The 24,354-nt window shown below is 42.9% G+C and overlaps 1 protein-coding gene across 1 annotated transcript in view; it reads right to left on the bottom strand.

Moving 5' to 3' along the window:
* Positions 1-24,354, bottom strand: part of PKIA (cAMP-dependent protein kinase inhibitor alpha) — a 59,920-nt gene that overhangs the window by 9,348 nt on the left and 26,218 nt on the right. The gene's annotated exons all lie outside the window — the stretch shown is intronic.

The following is a 24,354-nucleotide window of genomic DNA, read 5'->3' on the forward strand; positions in this document are numbered from 1 at the left end:
TTCTGTGCCACTGCGCATGTGCAGAATTTATGTCCCCCCGCAGATTTGATTGCTTCCCTGCAGAAAAATGACTTTCTGACAGGGACGCAAAGGGAAGCCACAAGAGCTGTCATGCAACCCACCCCAAGAAGTATGTTTTGGGTGCCCAGGGCAGCCAGCAGAGCGGCAAATCACTGTGGGGCAGTGGGTAGGACTGGGGAAGACCCAACTGGTAGCTCCTACCCTACACCGGCTCAGCTGCTGGTCTTGGCTGGGCTGGGGAAGACGGGACTTCCTCTTCCCCTGCAGGGCCATGTCAGACCCACCCCTAGATGTCTCCCCTCGCTGTAGGAAGCTCTTAAAACTCCCTCGCTCTCCCCCCCCCCGCACTTCCTGCGCCCATCACTCCTCAGCTGCAGTGGGAGGGAGCTGCTCCCCCATCCGCCCAACCCCTGTGCATCCAGACCCCCTCATACCCAAACCCTCCCGCCAAGTGTCACCTCCCACCCGTACCCAGAACCTCCCTTGCTGAGTCCCAATACCCAGAACCCCCTCCCCCCCAACAAGCCCTTGTGGATCCAGATCCTCCCCCCCCAACGCACCCAGATCCCCCACTGAGCCACCTGTACCCAGATTGCCCCACACAGAACCCTCTCAACCCACACCTGGATCCCCACACTAAGCCCCTCCACACTTGGATCCTGCCCATTCATTTTAAAAACAAACACTATCCTCACAAACCTTGTCCATTTCCACCCTGCTTTTGTTTTCATTCCTTAGCTCCCTCCAGCTTTGCCCAGCCAGAGTCACTTAATCAGCCTAGTGTGCCATATTGGAATCTACTGACGAGCTATTTGAGAAGCCAGAGAAAGGGGACGATGTACAATATTTTATCTGGCTAAATATAGCCATATTGAATATCATTGTCAGAGTGACTTATCCACAAAGAATTTCAAGACTATGAATCTTCTGAGAATGAACTAGTGACACTGTGTCACATGCCAAATGCTGAATGGCTGACGTAATTTCACTCCTGGGAATGAGACCCATGAAACAAGAAACCTGCTGTGAAGAAACAGGGAATTAAAAGAGGTCAGCAGTGACCAAAAGCTTGTCTGATATACTCAAAATGGTGCTGTGCCTTTCAGTTAACCAACGCTTTTTTGGGCTTCACAATAATCCATGCCAGGATATATGTACTGATTCCTGTAATATGTTGTCTCCTCATAACAATGTGAAACAGTTTAATAACTTACTGAATTTACTATTTAGTTCAGCCCCAATCTGCAAATATGTTTTTTTAAAACAAAATAAATAAATGGATTAAAAGCATATAGGGTGGGGATGAGAGGATGAGGATAATGGTGTCATTGCCAGCCAAAGGTCAGGTTAAAATCCAACACAAGACTTCAGACTTACCTGTCCTTTTCTCCAAAACATGTCAAACTTGACATGACCAGAAGACAGAGATTTACTACTTGATTTTAATGCATCTTACTCAAGTAATAATTATTTGGTACTTTTATTTAGGGCAGGTTTCAAGAACACTAAGTGCAAAGCCAATGAGTAAGTGTCTAGCCACAGGAGCCGCTTCCCAAAAACAAATAGCTTGAATTTTGATGCTAATATAGCACCAGTCCCAAGTCTACACAGCAACTGTTCGTTGCCAGGATGCTGCCTTAATCTGTTAAATGCAGCAGCAGCACACTGGCAGAAGGAGCATTCTTTCATTCTGCAGAAAGCTGTACATCGCTTTGCTGATTACAGTGGATTTGCTCACAAATTGATGAAGCACACACTATTGCTCAATTTCATTTAGAATGTTTTCAACTGTGTTTCGCCCCAGGTGTTTGCAATACCCTCACCCCCCATACCAGTTATGGTGATTTCTAGAGGAAACATGGCTCATAGTTTTAAAGGGCTACCCTTAACTTTCCCTCAGAATTTAGAAACCAGGATGATTTCTCTGTCATGGGAAGAAATTAGTGACAAGTGGCCATCTTTCACAGTGGTACTACTCTAGAGCCTCCTGCCTCGCCAGATTTACTGATCTACAGCTCATACTGCCAGAATCCAAGGATCTCCATTTCCTTCCTTCAGAGCGCCTTTATCCACCAGATCTACTAGATGACAACAAACAGGGAAGTGGTTTCCTCCAACATGAACATCCATACCACTCCAGGAATTAGGTGTCAGGAGAAACATAAACACAGTCTTTATTTCACCTGCGTAACTGGAGTACATCCCTCTCCCCAGTATGACTGAGTTACACCAGGCCTTGGATTAGCTTTGCCTATAGGGTCCTTATTTACATATTAACCATAATATGGATTATGGGCTGTGGATACTCAGCACTCCTAAACTCAATAGGAGTGGAAAGCATTCAGTAACTCTGAAACACCAGGCTCATTGTAGAGTACGGTTAGAACAGGCCACTCCCACATCATGGCAGCTGTCACCCTAACCTCAGTTTCTTCTCCTGGTTCTCCATCAATTCACACATGAACCCAAGAGTTTATTTAATGTTTCCCCTTTTAGATCTGTTTTATTAAGTCATTCTAGTTTCATAACCTAAGTTTGCCTGTGCTCCCAGATACTAAGGTTGCTTCCCTGATCAGTGGGGCATCATAAATAATCCTCCTCTACCCTGCTAGGCTTAGGTCTTTTTCTCCCCTAGTTACCAGGGTTCCTACAGCCTTTGTTTCAGGGACTGCAGCACGGCTGCCCTTGGTATAGGGTTCTCTGCTTCCCTCTTTCAAGGGACTTTGCCTAAAGTCTGGCAAGCTTCTCTAGCCTGCCACCATCCTGGCTGTCCTGCCAGAGAGCCCTTCTGATCTCAGCAGGTCTCTCCCAGGTGTGAGCAAGAAGTCCATCTTCTAGGAGGCACTGCCTCCAGGTGGCATTCAGGTGACCTTTGACTCGGATGCTTGTGAGAGCTTGTGGCTTCAACCCCTTACATGCTGAACTCACACTGTGACAAGACCTCTTTTCTGATGGCAGGTATTGGGTCATTTCACAAATTCAGATATTAATGGGGTTTGGCAGCAAGTGAAATTAAAAAATCCCCTGGTATGTAGGGGAATGTTGCGTGCTACCAGGACGCAGAACAGTAATGGGCTGCTCAAAGCCTTCCTAGCAAACTTTTGAGTAATGACTACATCATATTATTTTTTATATATCGATATAAATAAAATATATACATACTATATTACAGAGAATTCAGGAGTGTTTTTCATGTTATTCTAGGGTAACAACGAATATGAACTCCTTTTGGAGTATCCCATCAGAAGTATCTCACAAGGCATATAACATGAACACTTCTGAATTCTCATTTTAAAATGTACACATACAGTAACTCATCACTTAACATTATAGTTATGTTCCTGAAAAATGCTACTTTAAGCAAATCGATGTTAAGTTAATCCAATTTCCCCATAAGAATTAATGTAAATGAGGCGGTTAGGTTCCGGAGAAATTTTTTTCGCCAGGAAAAAGACCACACACACACACACACACACACACGTACACAGTATAAGTTTTAAACAAACAATTTAATACTGTACACAGCAGTGATGATTATGAAACTTAGTTGAGATGGTGAAATCAGAGGGTGGAAGAGGGTGGGATATTTCCCAGGGAATGCCTTACTGCTAAATGATGAACTAGCACTCAGCGGAGCCCTCAAGGGTTAACACATTGTTGTTAACATAGCCTCATACTCTACAAGACCCCACGAATGGAGGGAGGAGACACAGCATGGGAGAGAGAGAGAGACAGAGAGACACACCGTGTGTGTGTGTGAGTGTGAGAAACATATACTGTGTGTGTGAGAGACACACACACATTGCCCTTTTAAGTACATTGCCTTTTTAAGTAGATCAGCAAGTTGAGACAGCAGTAGCTGCCAGCAAGCTCCCTCCATCCTGAACCCTGTCATGTCCTCCCCAAGCTCTATGGAGATGGGGTAAAGGAGCAGGGGGCAGAAGCGGGGGGAGGGGGATACCCTGACATTAGCACCTTTCTTCCTCTCCACCTTCCGCACAGCAAGCAGGAGGCTTCCGGGAGCAGCTCCAAGGCAAAGGGCAGGAGCAGCACAGGGCAGTGGGGGGAGGGACAGCTGAACTGCCGGCTGCAATTGATAACCTGCTGGGCAGCTGCCGCACAGGGAACTTAGGAGAGCTGATGGAGGGCTGCCGGTCCACCCTGGTTCCAAGCCCCCACTAGCTAGCTCCAATGGGCTGCTCTTTCTGCAAGCAGTGGACAATGCAGGCAGCTGCCAAACAACGTTATAAGGGAGCATTGTGCAGCTTTAAACAAGCATGTGCTCTAAATGATCAGCAACGCAGTGTGCAGAGGCGGTCAAAAAAGCAAACAGGATGTTAGGAATCATTAAAAAGGGGATAGAGAATAAGACTGAGAATATATTATTGCCCTTATATAAATCAATGGTACGCCCTCATCTCGAATACTGCGTACAGATGTGGTCTCCTCATCTCAAAAAAGATATACTGGCACTAGAAAAGGTTCAGAAAAGGGCAACTAAAATGATTAAGGGTTTGGAACGGGTCCCATATGAGGAGAGATTAAAGAGGCTAGGACTCTTCAGCTTGGAAAAGAGGAGACTAAGGGGGGATATGATAGAGGTATATAAAATCATGAGTGATGTGGAGAAAGTGGATAAGGAAAATTTATTTACTTATTCCCATAATACAAGAACTAGGGGTCATCAAATGAAATTAATAGGCAGCAGGTTTAAAACAAATAAAAGGAAGTTCTTCTTCACGCAGCACACAGTCAACTTGTGGAATTCCTTACCTGAGAAGGTTGTGAAGGCTAGGACTATAACAGAGTTTAAAAGAGAACTGGATAAATTCATGGTGGTTAAGTCCATTAATGGCTAATAGCCAGGACGGGTAAGGAATGGTGTCCCTAGCCTCTGTCTGAGGATGGAGATGGATGGCAGGAGATAGATCACTTGATCATTGCCTGTTAGGTTCACTCCCTCTGGGGCACCTGGCATTGGCCACTGTTGGTAGACAGGATACTGGGCTAGATGGACCTTTCGTCTGACCCGGTACGGCCTTTCTTATGTTCTTAACGTAACAAGGAAACAACGTTAACCGGGATGATGTTAAGTGAGGAGTTACTATATTATATTGAAAATATATTTCTTGTATATAAACTAGCCATAATAGTAATAAAGGTACTCCTGAGAAGATTCTTTTTTTAAAACCCACAGAAATGAAGTCTGATCAATAGGCTTGGTTTCCTAACACATATTGACAGCTTCTAATTTTTGTGCCTGTATAATCTCCTTAGTGTTACTGAAGCACAATTTTGTTTTGTGTTGGCATTTTAGGCAGAACTATGAGACATTATTCCTTAAATATGGAATATCATTGACATCACCACAGAAATCCCCTTTCACGGCGATGGCTTGATGACTGGAAGTCTGGGATTGATTTAGTGCAACCACCACCAAGCAATTACCATTCCTTCTTAAAACCCCTTTTTTTCATTCTCTTTGGGACAAGTGGAATCTGGCTTTTAGTACATACATTAATATTTCATGAAACATTATTTTAAATTTCTTACCTAACTGCATTAACCTGGTCTCCTTGGATAAAATCCTGATTCTACTCCTATTGCCTTCAATAGGGCCAACTTTTCATCCCTTAACTTTAAAAGTTCTTTTAAAAATGAAATGTTTATAAATAACCAGCTACCAAGTGTTATTGAGGAATTTCCTGACATTTGTCAGTAACATTTTCTGCTGGACTCAATTAAACAACAATTACTAACAAAATATTGAAAACATAATAAAAATATAATTAAAGTATTTTCTAACACTAATCTTTAGCATGGAAAGACTGGTAATGATTGTATCATTACAGCTGCAACCAGGGGGGTCTTTCAAAGGCCATTTCAAATTCAGATTTTCATGGTTCAAAGTCTTCCAGGTTAACTCTTAAAGTGAAATATTTTAATTCATTCCCCTCCCCTCTACCCATTCTTCCTGAAAACACTAACAGTTACAAAATGTTTAATTTAAAGATGACCTCTCTGAACCAAGCTCAGATTTTGTGATCTTTCTTCCATTCTTCTCCATAGTATGATCAAGTTACAGCTCAAGATTTGATGGGTCATACTATATCTAATTGTACTTTTTATAGGTTAGTTTTGTTATTGGGGTGAGGAACTAAAGCTCATTAAATTACTGCACAAGTCTAGTGAATCTGATGGAGATAAAAAAACCTACACAGAATGCTCACATACTGTCACAGGGCCTGTTCCTACTGAAACTGATGGGAGCAACTGAATGTCACAGGGAGCAGAATCAGACCCCCAGGAATTCAGGCAGAAGAGGAGACTTCCTAAGATCTGCAGGGGGAACAGAAGAGAAGCTCCACCACAACACACCTTAGCAGATGCACAGAATTGGTGCTCCACTGCTGTTCCTTCAAATACCTTCTTGACAAGTCTTTCTGCTTCCATCCTTTGATCTCACTAGCCCAATTTATGGGATAATATTCATCATCCTTTTATATACAGTTTATTGTATCCCCAAGGTTTCCTAGCAATGTGTGTTACATTTCTTTCTCCAATACAATCTGGTTCTACTGGGAAAACTGGAACACAGCCTGACATTTAGTTGGACCGTGGTGTAAAATCCTGACTCCACTGAAGTCAATGACAAAACCTTCTATTGACTTTAAAGGGGCAGTATTTTACCCAGTGACTTTACTGCTGTTCTCAAGAATCTGGAAGTGAAAGCATAAAATTATGCCACAACACTGACAACTTTTCAATGCACGTTAAAAATCAATGCCCAGAAGCTAACCAGACCAGTAGTATATCTGGTGCTTGAATTAAACCTGTTTCAGGGACTGGCCCCTCTATTGGAAAGTCTAGTGTTTTTAACCTGTCATTGCCTCACATCCATGTTTTGTCAGTGTTTCCATAGCTATCACAAAGGAAAGAAACAATGAAGGCAAAAATACAACAAGCCTGTGAAGAGTGTCTTCAGTGTAGGATTTGGCATGTGTTACCGGCAGCAGGAAGAGGTAGTTTTGTTTGCACTAAAAATTGCTGTAATATAATACCTCACAAGACACAATCCTCCCTGCTCTCCCCCTCCCCTCACAGAGCTGAGAATTAAGAGTGGATTTTTCAGCTTTATTACAAAAAATTCTCAGGGTTTGGCAGATGAACTTTGTGTCATGATCTGAGCATCATTGAAAAATACTGATCTATATTCAGCTTTCATATAGGAACATAAAACCCTATCCATAATACTATGCAAGCAATAGAGGAGTTGTACAATTATGTTTTTAAAATAAAATTCAGTGAAGATTCAGCTTCCCTGTAAGCCCTTTCCAGTCAACAGGAAGCCTCTGTGACTATATTTCCTACATGAACTAATAATAGATTCTAAGGCTAGATGGGATCCCTGTGATCATATATAGCTCAGGCCATAAAACTTCCTCAAAATAATTTCTAGAGCAGAGCTTTTAGCAAATCATCCAATCTTGATTTTAAAATGGTCAGTGACTGAGAATCCACTACGACCCTTGGTAAATTGTTCCAATGGTTAATTACTCTCACCATAAAAAAATTTATGCCTTATTTCCAGTCAGAATTTGTCTAGCTTCAGCTTCCAGCCATTGGATTATGTTATATCTTTCTCAGTTAGATTGAAGCTCATTATTAAATATTTGTTTTCCAATTAGTAGTTATAAACGGTAACCAAGTCACCCCATAATCTTCTCTTTGTTAAGCTAAATAGATTGAGTTCTTTGAGTCTATCACTAGAAGACATGTTTTCAAATCCTTTAATCATCCCCATGGCTCTTTTCTGAGCCCTCTCTTATTTATCAACACCTTTCTTGAACTGTGGGCACCAGAACTGGACACTATATTCCAGCAGCAGTCACACCAGTGACAAATACAGACAAAAAATAACCTCTCTAGTCCTACTCAAGATTCCCCCATTTATGTATTCCAGGATCACATTAGCTATTTTGGCCACAGTATCACATTGGGAGCACATGTTCAGCTGATTTTCCACCATAACTCCCTTGGGAGTCACTCCTTTCCAGAATGGAATCTACATTCTTTGTTCCCAGATGTATACGTTTATATTTACTCATGTTAACACACATATTGTTTGCTTGCACCTAGCTTACCAGGCGATCCAGATCGCCTTGACAGTAACCTGTCCTCTCCATTATTGACCACTTCTGCAATTTGTGTGTCATCTGCAGACTTTATCAGTGATGATTTTACATTCTCTTCCAGGTCATTGATAAAAATGTTAAATAGCATTGATGAAGAGATACTTGCTATGGAGTTAGAGCAAAATGGGTTGTCAGAGGAACCTCTGCTGTTTTAAATCCATTTTGCAGTGTTATGCACCTTATGGCAAATAAATCATACTTTGTTTTGAAGCAACTGCTTCTGTGTCACTGCATACTGTTACTGTCCACAGGCTCCCAAAGGGAAACTCTTGCATTTGTCAAGCCTGCTGGGACTGCTTGATGTAACCTGGGAGATCCACTTGAAAAACAGTTGGATCCTACCTCAAAGAGAAATGGAGGCACAAGCCTGTCATTTGAAAAGGGTGCACTATGGAGACTTGGAAAAGAGGCTCAAAAGGGACAGTTCTCTCATGGCCCATGACATGGAGAAGACAAGGGGACCTGATCAGAACGAGATAGGGAGCTGTGATATGTAGGAACTTCGACTGGGTACTGCAAAAATTGGCTGACACAGGTATACATCTTAAGAGGGAAAAGTATATTTTTCAGGCTGCTGATATTTACCTAGGACACAAAATTAATGCAACTGGCTTACACTCAGTAGAAGAGAAGGTACAGGCCATTACCGAAAGTACAGTAGGTACACGCCATTACCAAGATCACCACCAAAGTCAGTGTCCAAACTGAAATTCTTTCTAGGCCTGCTAAATTATTATGGTAAAATTTTATCCAACTTAGCATCCATATTGGCTCCATTACACAAACTATTACAGAAAAGGATAAAATTCCAGTGGGCTCAAAAACAAAAAATAGTTTTTGCAGAAGCAAAAAAGAAATCGCTAATGCAGGAGTCGGCAACGTTCGGCACGCAGCTCGCCAGGGTAAGCACCCTGGCCAGCTGGGCCAGTTTTATTTACCTGCTGACGCAGCAGGTTCGGCCAGTCACGGCCCCCACTGGCCACGGTTTGCTGTCCTGGGCCAATGGAGGCGGCGAGAAGCCGCGGCCAGCACATAGCTCGCCCACGCCGCTTCTCGCCACCCCCATTGGCCTGGGACGGCGAACCGCGGCCAGTGGGGGCCGCGATCGGCCGAACCTGCCGCGTCAGCAGGTAAATAGAACTGGCCCAGCCCGCCAGGGTGCTTACCCTGGCGAGCCACGTGCCGAACGTTGCCGACCCCTGCGCTAATGTCATCAAAACTGTTTAATTTATTAGAAGTAGTACTGTTTTGTGACGTCTCACCATGTCACGGGAGTGGGGGTAAGAAGTGGTATTAGATCACTGAATGTCAGATGGATCTGAGTGTCCTATCAATTATATATCAAGGCCACTAGTTCCAGCAGAAAAAAAGTATTCCCATTTAGAATGAGAATAGCTAACTGTGGTTTTTGGGCTAAAGAAGTTCCCATTCTCACCTATATGACAGGTCCAGCACTAGTAGGCAGGGGGAGGTGCAATAAGGAGGCTCTTCATGCTGCTCTCACCCGCAGGCACTGCCCCACCCCCCAGCTCCCATTGGCTGCTTCCCGGACAATGAGAGTGCGGAGCCAGTACTCGGGGCAGGGGCAGCATACCTAGGAGCCGGACCTGCTGGCCGCTTCCGTGATGCAGCGCGGTGCCAAGACAGGTAGGGTTTAGTCTGCCTTAGCGCTGCTGACCAGACCTTTAATGGTCCCATCAGCGGTGCTGACCGGAGCCACCAGCGTCCCTTTTTGACTGAGCACCTGCAGCACCCCCGGGCCGCCCTCCCACCCCCCCAGCCCCCAAGATTTAGTCGGGGGTATATAGTACAAGTCATGGGTTATGAATATTTGTTTACTGCCTGTGACCTGTCCATGATTTTTTCTAAAAATACCTGTGACTAAAACATATTCTTACCTATGGCATCTGCCAGAATTAGGAGATGGTCTCTCATCGTATCAGTTTATGGCTATGAGTTTGATTATAAACCTGGAAAAGCACTGGGTAATGCGCATACTCTGAGTAAAAAGAAGAACAGGAGTACTTGTGGCACCTTAGAGACTAACAAATTTATTAGAGCATAAGCTTTCGTGGACTACAGCCCACTTCTTCGGATGCATATAGAATGGAACATATATTGAGGAGATATATATATACACATACAGAGAGCATAAACAGGTGGGAGTTGTCTTACCAACTCTGAGAGGCCAATTAATTAAGAGAAAAAAAAACGTTTGAAGTGATAATCAAGCTAGCCCAGTACAGACAGTTTGATAAGAAGTGTGAGAATACTTACAAGGGGAGATAGATTCAATGTTTGTAATGGCTCAGCCATTCCCAGTCCTTATTCAAACCGGAGTTGATTGTGTCTAATTTGCATATCAATTCTAGCTCAGCAGTCTCTCGTTGGAGTCTGTTTTTGAAGTTTTTCTGTTGTAATATAGCCACCCACAGGTCTGTCACTGAATGACCAGACAGGTTAAAGTGTTCTCCCACTGGTTTTTGAGTATTTTGATTCCTGATGTCAGATTTGTGCCATCATGTGCCAGCAATGCCCCTCTGCCATGTACATTGGCCAAACCGGACAGTCTCTACGCAAAAGAATTAATGGACACAAATCTGACATCAGGAATCAAAATACTCAAAAACCAGTGGGAGAACACTTTAACCTGTCTGGTCATTCAGTGACAGACCTGCAGGTGGCTATATTACAACAGAAAAACTTCAAAAACAGACTCCAACGAGAGACTGCTGAGCTAGAATTGATATGCAAATTAGACACAATCAACTCCGGTTTGAATAAGGACTGGGAATGGCTGAGCCATTACAAACATTGAATCTATCTCCCCTTGTAAGTATTCTCACACTTCTTATCAAACTGTCTGTACTGGGCTAGCTTGATTATCACTTCAAACGTTTTTTTTTCTCTTAATTAATTGGCCTCTCAGAGTTGGTAAGACAACTCCCACCTGTTTATGCTCTCTGTATGTGTGTATATATATCTCCTCAATATATGTTCCATTCTATATGCATCCGAAGAAGTGGGCTGTAGTCCACGAAAGCTTATGCTCTAATAAATTTGTTAGTCTCTAAGGTGCCACAAGTACTCCTGTTCTTCTTTTTGCGGATACAGACTAACACGGCTGCTACTCTGATACTCTGAGTAGACTTCCTTTGTCAGATAGCCCATCCAAAGTACCTCAGCCTACAGAAACCATCTTCTTTACTTCTGTAATCAACACAGCACAGATAAAAAGACAGAGAGACTCATTATTGTCTTGAGTGCAGAGAATGGTTAGAAATCACTGGACAAAGAGGGTAAGCACAGAAATCCAACCTTATTACAACTGAAAGGAGTCTATAAATGTCCAGGATGCGTATTTATTATTAGGATCCCAGATAATCATACCTCCAGTAAGTAGACCAGTGGTGCTAAACTTGTTATTCGTTAGTAGTGCTGTATTTCAGGAATTTATTTTAAAAAACCACAACAACAAACGCAAACACAACAGAACTGCGCCATACCACCCTTCTTTCAATTGCCTAGCGCAGGGATTCTCAAATGTCATTGCATCGCGATCCCCTTCTGATAACAAAAACTACTACATGACCCCAGGACGGGGGACTGAAGCCTGATCCCGCCAGAGCCCCACTGCCCCAGGCAGGGGTGCCAAAGCCCAAGGGCTTCAGCCTCAGGCAGGGGTCCTATAACCTGAGCCCTGCTGCCCCCAGGCTGAAGCTCTCAGGCTTTGGCTTTGGCCCTGGGCCTGGTGTTTTAGCTTTGGCCCTAGGCCCCAGCAAGTCTAAGCCAGCCCTGGCGACCCATTAAAATGGGGTTGCCTCCCACTTTGGGGTCCTGATCCACAGTTTGAGAACCACTGATTTAGCGGAGCAGGCTGTGCAAATCATAGAAGCGGGAACAAAGAAGATGGCATATGATAGCATAGAAGCCAAGCCGGCCAGGCTTCTTTTCCAGTATTGCATGACACCACAAACCACAACAGAAAAGTCATCTTCAGAAGAATACAATCTGGACTCTACACTCAGCTCAAGCTGCTAACATGAGAGAAAAGCAGGCAACACAAGAGTTATATTATGATGTATGAGGTGTAGGTAATGTAGTATATATTCTTAACCAGTGAGGGCCACTGCAAAAATTATCAGGTCACATCGTAGCACAGGCAGGACCACTTTCTTGGGTGACTGATTTACCAGATGGGTAACATCACAATAAGGGTTGTCTGCAGCACCATGAGGAGTTAGGAATTCTCATTCAGATAGGTTAAGGTACGAGGTGTTATGGAGTCATTAGACTATCCAATTTCTGCATCCAGAAATAGTGAGATTGCTCAGGACCCTGTACCAACCACTATAGCAGACTTGGAAGTGAAGCCTGCAGAGACAGTTTTATCATCAGAAAGCTCTTCTGCACCTGCTACTGATCAAAGACCACAGGTGTTTCCACTGTATCATTTCAGAAGATCTCCCAAACTTAGACTGGACTTGTAGTAATAAGGCAATTACACTAGAAAGGGCAGAATAATCCCTTGCAATTGCCTGAAGATTAGGTAGTCCATCCAAACCTGTTAGTTAGGATGTTTTATTGTTATAATGTTAATTAGGGCTGTCGATTAATCAGTTAACTCATGCAATTAACTCAAAAAATTAATTGAGATAAAAAATTAATCGTGATTAATCACAGTTTTAAATCACATTGTTACAAAAGTGGAATACCACTAAATTGAAATTTATTAAATATTTTCAGATGTTTTTCTACATTTTCAAATATATTGATTTAAATTAAAAAACAGAATACAAAAAGTGTACAGTGCTCACTTTATCACTTTTACAGTGCAAATATTTGTAATAAAAATAATATAAACAAAAGAAATAGTATTTTTCAATTCACCTCATACAAGGACTGTAGCGCAATCTCTTTATTGTGAAAGTGCAACTTACAAATGTAGATTATTTTGTTACATAACTTTCCTCAAAAACAAAATATAAAACTTTAGATCTTACAAGTCCACACAGTCCTACTTCTTGTTCAACCAATTACTAAGATAAACAAGTTTGTTTACATTTACAGGAGGCAATGCTGCCCACTTCTTATTTACAATGTCACCAGAAAGTGAGAACAGGCATGGGACTTTTGTAGACAGCATTACAAGGTATTTATGTGCCAGATATGGTGAACATTCATATGCCCCTTCATGCTTTGGCCAGCATTCCAGAGGACATGCTTCCATGCTGATGACGCTCATTAAAAAAAAAAAAAAAAAAAAAAAAAAAAGTTAATTAAATTTCTGACTGAACTCCTTTGGGGAGAATGGTACGTCTCCAACTCTGTTTTACCCGTATTCTGCCATATATTTCATGTTATAGCAGTCTCGGATGATGACTCAGCAAATGTTTTAAGAACACTTTTGCTGCAGATTTGACAAAACACAAAGACGGTACCAATGTGAAATTTCTAAAGATAGCTATAGCACTCGACCCAAGGTTTAAGAATCCAAAGTGCCTTCCAGAATCTGAGAGTGATGAGGTGTGGGAGCATGCTTTCAGAAGTTTAAGAGCAACACTACGACACGGAAACTACAGAACCCAAACCACCAAAAAAGAAAAATCAACCTTTTGCTGGTGACATCTGACTGAGATGATGAAAATGAACATGCAGTCAGTAAGTACTGTTTTGGATTGTTATCAAACAGAACCTGTCATCAGCATGGACGTATGTCCTCTGGAATGGTGGCTGAAGCATGAAGGGGCATATGAATCTTTAGCACATCTGGCATGTAAATATCTTGCGACACTGGCTACAACAGTGCCATGAGAACGCCTGCTCTCACTTTCAGGTGACATGAACAAAAAGGCAGCATTATCTCCTGGAAATGTAAACAAATCTGTTTGTTTGAGCAATTGGCTGAACAAGAAATAGGACCGAGTGGAGGAAATCTTAGAACAGCAATGGTACAGCTGCCTAGATCAACTACTGCCATCTGAATTTTCTATTCCTACCGTGGAGCCATTCTGCACCAGCAGGGACTAGATAACCTAATAGATCTTACTCCTGTCTCATCTTGGATTTCCACTAGTCTGCAAATGGATACTTATCCTCAATAAACCTTATCCCCTATTGTGGCCTAGGTCTTTGTAACTGTAGATGTATATTGCTCTGCTATGCACAGGTTTCAGTACTTTAAGCCAGTGGTTCTCAACTGGGTTACAGTAGTCTAGAGAGGTTGGAACCACTGATTTAGGCAACAAGTAAAGAGAAACAGTTTTATTTTTATGAGCGAACAGGTGACAATAATTAAAATAGAGATGGCACATGAAAGATATATAGTACATTTTGTACTGCATTTTTTGTGGGGGGGTTGGCGGGGGTAGGTAAAGAAACAGGTCCATGGTGCAGGACAACTTCTATTCAGCAGAATTAAGGGGTATACTGGCGGAACATCCCTAAGTGCTATTATAGCTGCCGTAGTTTCTAACAAAGACAAATGCACCTTGTATGAAGAGTTCTAATTCAGGTTCTTTAAGCTGTTGACAACCCAAGGAATGTACACAATCTCTTTCATTCTCTAACTCCTGTAAAATCCAGTTACAGATACCTTATCAGAGATTTAGCATGCATTAATTGTGTGATCTTATTTTAATCAATATGAGAGAGAGTCTTGCTAATGTTTTCCATTGGCTTAAAATGTCAATAAAGCTAACAGCTAATGAAAAGAAATTAGACAATACTGCTGAGACTCTTCATTTCTTAACTATGTATCATGCCAGCCAGAGGAGGTAAGCTGTGTAGAGGACTCACTTAGAAGTCTAATAACATAGAAAATCATTTTAAGGTTACACATTACTAAATTTACAAATTACAATTACATTAAAAGATTGCATCAACATCCTGGACCTTATTTATTAAAAATCAGATTCTGCCTGGCCCTTAATAGGGTCTCTGCTTAGAAGACACAATCTAGTCCTAAGAGCCAAATCTTGTTTCCACTGAAGTCGTAAACGAGGTTTTCCACTGAGGGCCATGGGACTGAGATTTGGCACTAACAGAATATATTTTGCTTTCACTTAGTTTTCTTTCCAGCTATGCACAAAGACAAAGTCACCACAATGAATGTTTTCTGTAAGATATAATGGGCCTGACTCTTTCACACTTGCACTGGTGTTATTTCTAAGCAACTCTCACGAGTGCATTACATTCAGTGGAGTTACTCACAAATTACACCAGTGTAAGGAGGAGAACAAAGCCAGATGCCTGCATGCTGTGAAATTGGCTTACATTGTATCAGAAAAGTGGCAAAGTCAATAGGGGGGTCTATGCTAAAAAATCGTGCAAAGATTGACAAAGGGGACTGTAGGCGAGCAGCATCTAAAAGGTTAATTCATGAAGAAATTAACAAGGATTTTAAGAAGGGAAAAATGTGCAAGTTAGAACAGTTAACAACAACAATTAGGGTTTGTAATTTGCAGGGTTGAAATCATAGCACCATAACCATATTTAAATACACTTGTGACTTGCAAGGTTCCTGCACAGTTTCTTTGTCTAGAGTGAAAACCATGCTACAGAATTCCACTCTCCCTCACAGATAACTTAACTGCACCATTGGATGCTTATCTAGAACTTATAATTATATTTTATTTTCAGACATACATAGGGTTACCATACGTCCTCTTTTTCCCGGACATGTCTGGCTTTTCGGCAGTCAAACCCCCGTCCGGGGGGAATTGCCAAAAAGCCGAACATGTCCGGGAAAATGGCGGCTCTGCTCCTCCCCTGACTCTTTGGCTCTGTTTAAGAGCCAAGCTGCCCGAGTGCTATGGGCTTCAGGCAGCCCCCTTGCCTCCGGACCCCAGCCGCCGGCCAGGCACTTCCCCTCCCGGGCTCCGGCGGCGCAGGGTCCGGAGGCACGGGGGCTGCCCGAAGCCGGTAGCGCTCGGGCAGCCTGGCTCTTAAACAGAGCCGAAGAGTCGGGGAGGAGCAGAGCCGCCACGGCTGGAGGCTCTGCTCCTCTTCGGCTCTGTTTAAGAGCTGGGCTGCCCGAGCGCTACCGGCTTCGGGCAGCCCCCGTGCCTCCGGACCCTGCGCCGCCGGAGCCTGGGAGGGGAAGTGCCCGGCTGGGGGCGCAGGGTCCGGAGGCATAGGGGCTGCCCAAAGCCCGAGCGCTACCGGCTTCACGGTTTGCCGGGCAGCCTCCAGACCCTACGCCCCCGGCTGGGCGCTTCCCCTCCCGGGCTCCAGCTGCGCTGGGGAAGCGCCAGCCGGGGGCGCGCCAGCTGGGGGCGCAGGGTCTGGGGGCTGCCCGGCAAACCCTGAAGCTGGTAGCGCTGGGGCAGCCCTTTCCCCGTGGCTGGGAGTGGGAGGGATGAGGGGCAGAGTTAGGGCAGGGAAGGGGCGGAGTTGGGGCGGGGCTAGGGGTGGGAAATGGGCGGGGCCAGGGCTCATGGGCGGGGCCAGGGCTCGTGGAGGGTCCTCTTTTTTTATTTATTAGATATGGTAACCCTAGACATACAAGACCTGTTCCTAGTGGTCAAGGAAGCCATGCTAGCCACAGTCTTGTTCCTAGCACAGTTTCAACTAGGGTGACCAGTTGTCCCGATTTTATAGGGACAGTCCCAATTTTTAGGACTTTTTCTTATATGGGCTCCTATTACCCCCAACCCCCGTCCCGATTTTTCACATTTGCTGTCTGGTCACCCTAGTTTCAACCCCATTGTGTGCAGGAAGTAATTTTGTAACTGACATATTTTGCAGATACCTTAAAATGTCAGCTGCAATGGTTCTGCATTATTAAAGCATGGCCTCTTGAACACCTTCATTGACCCAATGTGAAATGTGAAGAACACTCCAGTTTATTGGTGTTTTTACATTTTCCTTCATGCCTAACTATATATTGGGCTATTACAGAAGCACAGGATTTGTTCCATACCAAATGTCTTTGGGACAAGTTCCCCCTTAACACTCCACTGCCATAAAGCAACTGATAGCATTTGGTGACCTTTTAAAAACACAGATCAGCCCTTTGACTCATCATTCAAGTATGTGTAGCAATACCCAGAGCAGAAGAGCTCTGTTTCATCTGGGGCAGCGAAAGGAACAATGGCAAAAACTACTAGGATCGGAGACAGTATGCTTGTTTGCCAGCAAAATAATCAGCTGCTGTGGGTTTCAAAAAGGAGGCATTTCATTTGCTTCCTCACACCCCATTGAATAAAAATAAATTACAACTTGGGGAAGGAAATTCTCCATAATTAATGTAGACATAAGATGCAGACGCTTTATGCAGACATGTTTCTTATGTTCATATTTGATATTTGACATGCTAATATGGAGTTTCCCAAGAATACACTCAAGAGGGCCTGCATATTTCCAGCTTTTACAAAGAGAAGTACTACTTGGAAATCCATAAAATTAAGTTATTTCTCTACAAGTATAATTTTGGTGAATGGAGCCATGTAGTTTTTAAAACCAAAATTGAAAGGTTCTGAGACTATATTTAAGTCACTAAACCACAATCCTTTCATACACTTTCCGAAATGTTTCATTTCTGAATTATTTGGTGAATGTTCGGATCATTAATAATAACTCAGTTTCTTAAGCAATTTTTCTGTGGCAGGCTTAACTTCTACTTCACATTTGCATTAGTTTCCCCAGCCACTAGATAATCTGATTTTGTTCTAAATATTCTTTAGAAATTATAAAAAGATACGATTTGACAGTATTTTAGCTTTTATGTCACTTAGTAACAGCTCTTCAATCCAGGATCTTATTATGATAAATATATAATAAACAAACACTGTGCACACACTCAGACTTCCCTGTTAGTCCGTGTCTTACATTTGCAAGGTTTCAATCATTTTTGCCTTTTGTTCTCATGTGTTCACTGGCTGCTTTAAATTCTAAAGTCTGCCTGGTTCTGTTGCTAAGCAACAGTTTAGCCTAGTTAGGACTTCCTGATGAAATAATAATTGTCTAGAACATGCCTGGTTTTTAGATCCATTTCTAGCAAGAATATTTTACCACTTTATGGAACATTAAGGTTCCCACTATAACAGTAGTGGGCAGTAGTCACCCTGAAAATCTTGCCAGTTACCCTAGATAACAAAATAATGATCCCAGTATTTGCAAAATTCAAGGCATTCCTTCTACCGTAAGCTCAGAGAAGTATATAGCCCCCCAATAACCACATCTCTTTAGAGGAAAGCTGGCAAGTATAAGTAGGAGCACCACATATTTCTATATGAGAAGAGGAGGAGGGGGTGGGGTCTTTTTATTATAGTCTGTTGTTCTCCTAAGCACTGCCTAGCAGAGAATCATACCACCATCAAAAAAAATCCCTGGTTGAAGATTTAAAAAAAAAAAAAAAAAAAATCACAACTATAGGGCAGACCAATTCCTTCTGCAACTATCCCATGCTGCGAATCAATATGGAATATGCTGGTTTCAGTGATCTGGGACATAGAGGCTTGACATAATTTTATCTCCTTTCATTGCAAAGCACCAGTTAAAGTGTCATTAACCACTACTCCCTCCTGTCCCAGCTGTGTTTGCCTTTTGAGGCAACCTCCTTCATCTAGCTCTTGAGAAGCACTGCCCTGTCAATTGCTCATTTCTCTCCCCCCACTCTCCTCCCTCCCCCTCCCCCAAACATGGTGCTTTGTTCACCATGACCTTTTAGTGCTGCTGTCTGGGAGGGAAGGGGTGTGCATATGTGTTTTTTCTTGTTTTGTTTAAGCTAATTCAATGCTGTAGTACATGGCAGATATAGAAATACAAGGCTCCGCTGCTGACCCATCTCACTGTTGTTCCAGGTCAGACAATATGAAGATTGAAGCCGGAGGCCCAAATCCCACAATGCCCGTTGCGGCCAGGAACAATATAGGAAGATCTGACACCAGAAGTGAAACATATTAAAAGAAATGACAAAACAGAGAGGGAGAGAGAGAGAGAGAGAGAGACAGACAGACTGCTATTGGGCCATAATGAAGACAGAAGTGAACGTCCATAGTCTTATTGGCATTCCCCAGGCTGTCTCTCTCTTTTTTGGGTGGGGCGGGGGGGTCATTCCTTTTAATATGTGCCACTACCTGGTTTTCTTGTGGAGAGTCAGGTGTCAGCCCAGAACTGAGACAGGGGGCACAGATGTTTTCCACAGCCAGAGGAAGTGAAATGCAGGGCAGGGCTCCGTGACTCTAGCTATACTCCAAATACCCTGCTCAGGTTTATTGATCTGCAGCCTGCCAAAGAAAGGAAGGGCAGAGAGAAGGGGTTTCACACAGTCTGCAAGAACCAAAGTCTTACGCCTTTTCTGAGGTTAAGTCTACACTGCCCACCTGAATCGGCGGGTAGAAATCGACCTCTCGGGGATTGATTTATCGCGTCCAGTCGGGACGCGACAATCGATCCCCGAATCGACGCTCTTACTCCACCAGCGGAGGTGGGAGTAAGCGCCGTCGACGGGAAGCCGCAGAGGTCAATTTTGTCGCCGTCCCTACAGCGGGGTAAGTCGGCTGTGATGCGTCGAATTCAGCTACAATATTCGCGTAGCTGAATTTGCGTATCTTAAATCGACCCCCCCCCCCCCCCCCCCGTAGTGAAGACCTGCCCTGAGAAGAGCAGGCAGTATGTATAGTGAGCTGCTTCAGCCAAATGAAGACAGAACACTAGGTTTGTGGTGGAGTTTCCAGTCTTACAGAGCGCATCATTTGGGTACCAAAAATCTATCCAGTGAGCAGACTTGGCAAATGCAAGTAGATGTGGTTACCTAATAATCTGGTCCCAGACTAATAGATTCCCCAAGAAGGGGGAAATAATTCTTAAAACTAGCAGTGTAATTAAAGTATTCATCTTAAAAAAATATTCATACTAAAAGTGGGATTGTTTTATTGTGAATTAGACTCATATCCGTTTTGTAATTTCTCCTTATCCCAATTACGGCAGAAGGCAGATGCCTTCAAACAAGGCCCATACAACTGGACAGGCTAGCAGTTTGATCTCTGAGTTCTGTCCCCAAATCATCTGGGGAAGGAAGGGGACGGGGGGGAAAAAAGGGAAGGGCCCACAGGGACTTAAAACCAAGTCCCCATTGCTCAGCTGAGTGGAAAGTTTCAATGTTATGTAACAATCTGACTGGGGTAGAAAGAAGCTTTACTATTCAGATGCGTGCAGTCCTTGGGAGAGAATTACATGGTTTGAAACTGAATCCTCTTCAGCTAGCCACTCAAATTGCAGTTTTGATTAAGACATTTTCAATATTGTGAACTCCTACGGTTTTATCACAAGGCTTGTGAAATCTGCTGTTATTCTTCAAGCCCCAGATCCTTTGCTACATGATTACACGAGAATTTCAGCTTTCAGATAATAAATAATATTTAAAAAAAATCTAGTCAATGTTTGGAGAGAGAAACTTGGAAGCATGAATCTGGAAAGCTCAAAAACAAGGCAAATAAAGAACCCAACATTCTTTATTTTTTTTAAAAATGTCATGTTTTTTTAAGTTTCAGAGTAGCAGCCGTGTTAGTCTGTATCCGCAAAAAGAAGAACAGGAGTACTTGTGGCACCTTAGAGACTAACAAATTTATTAGAGCATAAGCTTTCGTGGACTACAGCCCACTTCTTCGGATGATTGTAATGGATTTTTTACCTTTAGTCCTTTTGGTATGATGTCCATAGTCCTTTTGGTATGACGTCCATCTGCTTGCAAGCAGATGGACATCATACCAAAAGGACTAAAGGTAAAAAATCCATTACAATCATCCGAAGAAGTGGGCTGTAGTCCACGAAAGCTTATGCTCTAATAAATTTGTTAGTCTCTAAGGTGCCACAAGTACTCCTGTTCATGTTTTTTTAAGTTAATCATATTGTTTTGAGGGCCTAATACAAGACTTTTGGCAATCCTACATTGCACAAGTGGTATTAATCCAAGCTGTCTCATTAACAATACTGACAAGTTTCTGTGTGCTGACAACAGATGGAAACCAAGAAATGACTTGCATACACAAATATTTAATGAGTGGTTGCACCGTATTACACAGAGTCTGTGGATTTTACTCCTAGTTTTCGACAGATACATTTCATTCTGCAAACACAAGCACTCATACATCAGCACCTTAGATAATGGTAAGAGGCCCCACTAGATTACTGCAAACAAGAGCTTGTGTGAATTCTAGAGAACTACAGAAAATGAGTGCTAGTTCTGTGCTTTGAAGACTGAGTTTCAAGTATGGCTATTGTCACACTTTTCAGCAAAATTCAGAGCCTCTCCCCCCCCAAACAGGATAGTTTTTGTAATGTTTCATTTAGAAGACAAGAGGAGGGTGGCCAGGAAGCGGGGAGATAGCACGGTGCAAGGAAGGAAAGAAACCAAAACCAACACAACACAACACAACACATACTTCCTTGATTCTCACATAGCACCCTGGTCTCTGACAAGCATGAGATAACTTCTCAATCATTTTAAAAGATGGGCTATTTAAAATAGAATCTGTGCACAATTGGCATTTTGTAATCATGCCAAGAAAACAGTTACCCAAAATCTTTATACAGGCCACGCTCTCCATCCTGGCCTCTGAAGCTTCCTTTCAAAGATGCATTACAACAACAAGAATTAGCTAAAGAAACTTTGTGGGCTGATTTTTTGCTGGGCAGTCTCAGAGGGACAGATTTTGAAAATTCAGTCATTAGCTGTATGTATGAAATAGCATGTGCAATAACTTGTACACACAGATGATGGGTAATCGCCCCCATCCTCCCTCCCCACACAAGAAATTGCACATATGCAAATAGAGAATGGGTTAAGAAGCCTTTGAAAATGTGGCCCATAGAGACTAGGGGTTAGATTTACAGTTCCTAAGTAAGAGTCCTTCCTTCTCTGATCTACTGCAGGATATGGACAGGAAGGGTTAGCAGCCTATCCCTCCTCTCCATAATCTTTCAGAGTGGTAAGGAAGATACTACTTTATTTTGGTCCAAAAGTGTGTTTGTGGGAGGAAGATTTCCTAATATACTTTGCACTCTGGGGTTTCAGAGTCAGAGCCCTACCAAGTGGAAGGCTTACAGCAGAGAATTTCTGGGCCCCACTGCTGCATAAGAAGCTGGCTACCTGACTCACCAGAGGATACTGGCAGCAGGATTTGAGGGTGTAGTGGACCCACCAGATTAAAAAAACAAAATACTATTAGTTGCTTTTTTAATTTGTTAAAGTCAGTGTGGCTCCTTTAGGGCTCTTTTCCAGTCAAACAAGTCTTGAAGAATCCTTCTGAGCTGTCTCACTTTGAGATCGTCTCTTCTGGATGGATTCACTTAGGGCTTGTCTGGTTTGGCGGCTGGCAATCTAACTTCTGGGTTCGATTTATCATGTCTTGTCTGGATGCGATAAATCGAACTCAGAAGTGCTCCCCGTCGACTCCGGTAATCCTGCTTGCCGCGAGGAGTATGCGGAGTCGACGGGGGAGCCTGCCTGCCGCGTCTGGACCGCGGTAAGTTCGAACTAAGGTACGTCGACTTCAGCTACGTTAGTCACGTAGCTGAAGTTGCATACCTTAGTTCGAATTGGGGGGTTAGTGTAGACCAGGCCTTAGACAATAGCACTAGCTCTCTAGGATACTGCTGAACCTGAACTTGTAAATTATGGCTATAGTTCAGAAGGCTCAAATACACCCAAATCACATGGGTTTCAAGCTTGGCGCAAACTGTTTGACCAACCCTAATTAAATGTTTCCCATTTCAAAGAATAAAGACTGTTGGGGATAAACAGAATTTATCCTGCACCACAAACTATAGCCAAGAACAAATATTTTTTGAAAAAGACAAAAAAAATCTGTGCCAAATTCAGCCCTGTATTAAGGGAGTGCAACTTGTATTGATTTCAGTAGGCGTTGATCAGGGCTCAACTTGGTCCCAAGGCTCCAGTTTTTCACACAGATAGGTCTAACACAGTGGTTCTCAGACTTTTGTACTGGTGGCCCCTTTCACATACCGAGCCTCTGAGTGCGACCCCCCCTTATAAATGAAAAACACTTTTTAATATATTTAACACCATTATAAATGCTGGAGGCAAAGCGGGGGTTAGGGTGGAGACTGACAGCTCTCGTAATAACCTCGTGACCCCCTGAGGGGTCCTGACCCCCAGTTTGAGAACCCCTGGTCTAACATTAGCTTTGGAGAACTTACTGCTCTAGGCAGCTGCCATCCCAGTTCCATCATAGAAGTGACCCTGTGTGTAAATTTTAAGACACAAAGCCATGCACAATGAATCTTGTACTCTCTCTTTTCCTGGTTGCATCTCTTCCCTCTATCTCAGCACCCCACCATCCCCAACACAGTGTTCTGGGCTCATCTCCAATCCTCCACCAACCTCCTTTCTCATCAGTGTCCTTCAGAATGCTGAGGGGAATACTGATTGTTCACGGATTAGCTGCGTGAACTGCAAAACCATCCCTTAAAAAGTAGCAAGAAATTCCTTGTAGCAGCTCCCTCTTATTATCAAGGATCATGCCATCAATGGATTATCTTCACCTTAGAAAGTTAAGAACAGTTTAAAGCTGAAAACACCACAAGATGACATAAAATAAAATGGGGGAAGGTTATTGTATGTTAAAAAAAATCTGTGTTAAAAACTAATTATTCAGGATGCACAATACTAAACTGCTCAAGATAGTTAAGACCAAAGCAGACTGTGAAGAACTTCAAAAAGATCTCACAAAACTAAGTGATTGGGCAACAAAATGGCAAATGACATTTAATGTGGATAAATGTAAAGTAATGCACATTGGAAAAAAATAACCCAACTATACATACAATATGATGGGGGCTAATTTAGCTACAACAAGTCAGGAAAAAGATCTTGGAGTCATCGTGGATAGTTCTCTGAAGATGTCTGCGCAGTGTGCAGGGGTGGTCAAAAAAGCAAACAGGATGTTAGGAATCATTAAAAAGGGGATAGAGAATAAGACTGAGAATATATTATTGCCCTTATATAAATCCATGGTACGCTCACATCTCGAATACTGTGTACAGATGTGGTCTCCTCATCTCAAAAAAGATATACTGGCACTAGAAAAGGTTCAGAAAACGGCAACTAAAATGACTAGGGGTTTGGAACGGGTCCCATATGAGGAGAGATTAAAGAGGCTAGGACTCTTCA

The sequence above is a fragment of the Malaclemys terrapin genome, chromosome 2, assembly GCF_027887155.1.
Source record: "Malaclemys terrapin pileata isolate rMalTer1 chromosome 2, rMalTer1.hap1, whole genome shotgun sequence".
Lineage (NCBI taxonomy): Eukaryota > Metazoa > Chordata > Testudines > Emydidae > Malaclemys > Malaclemys terrapin.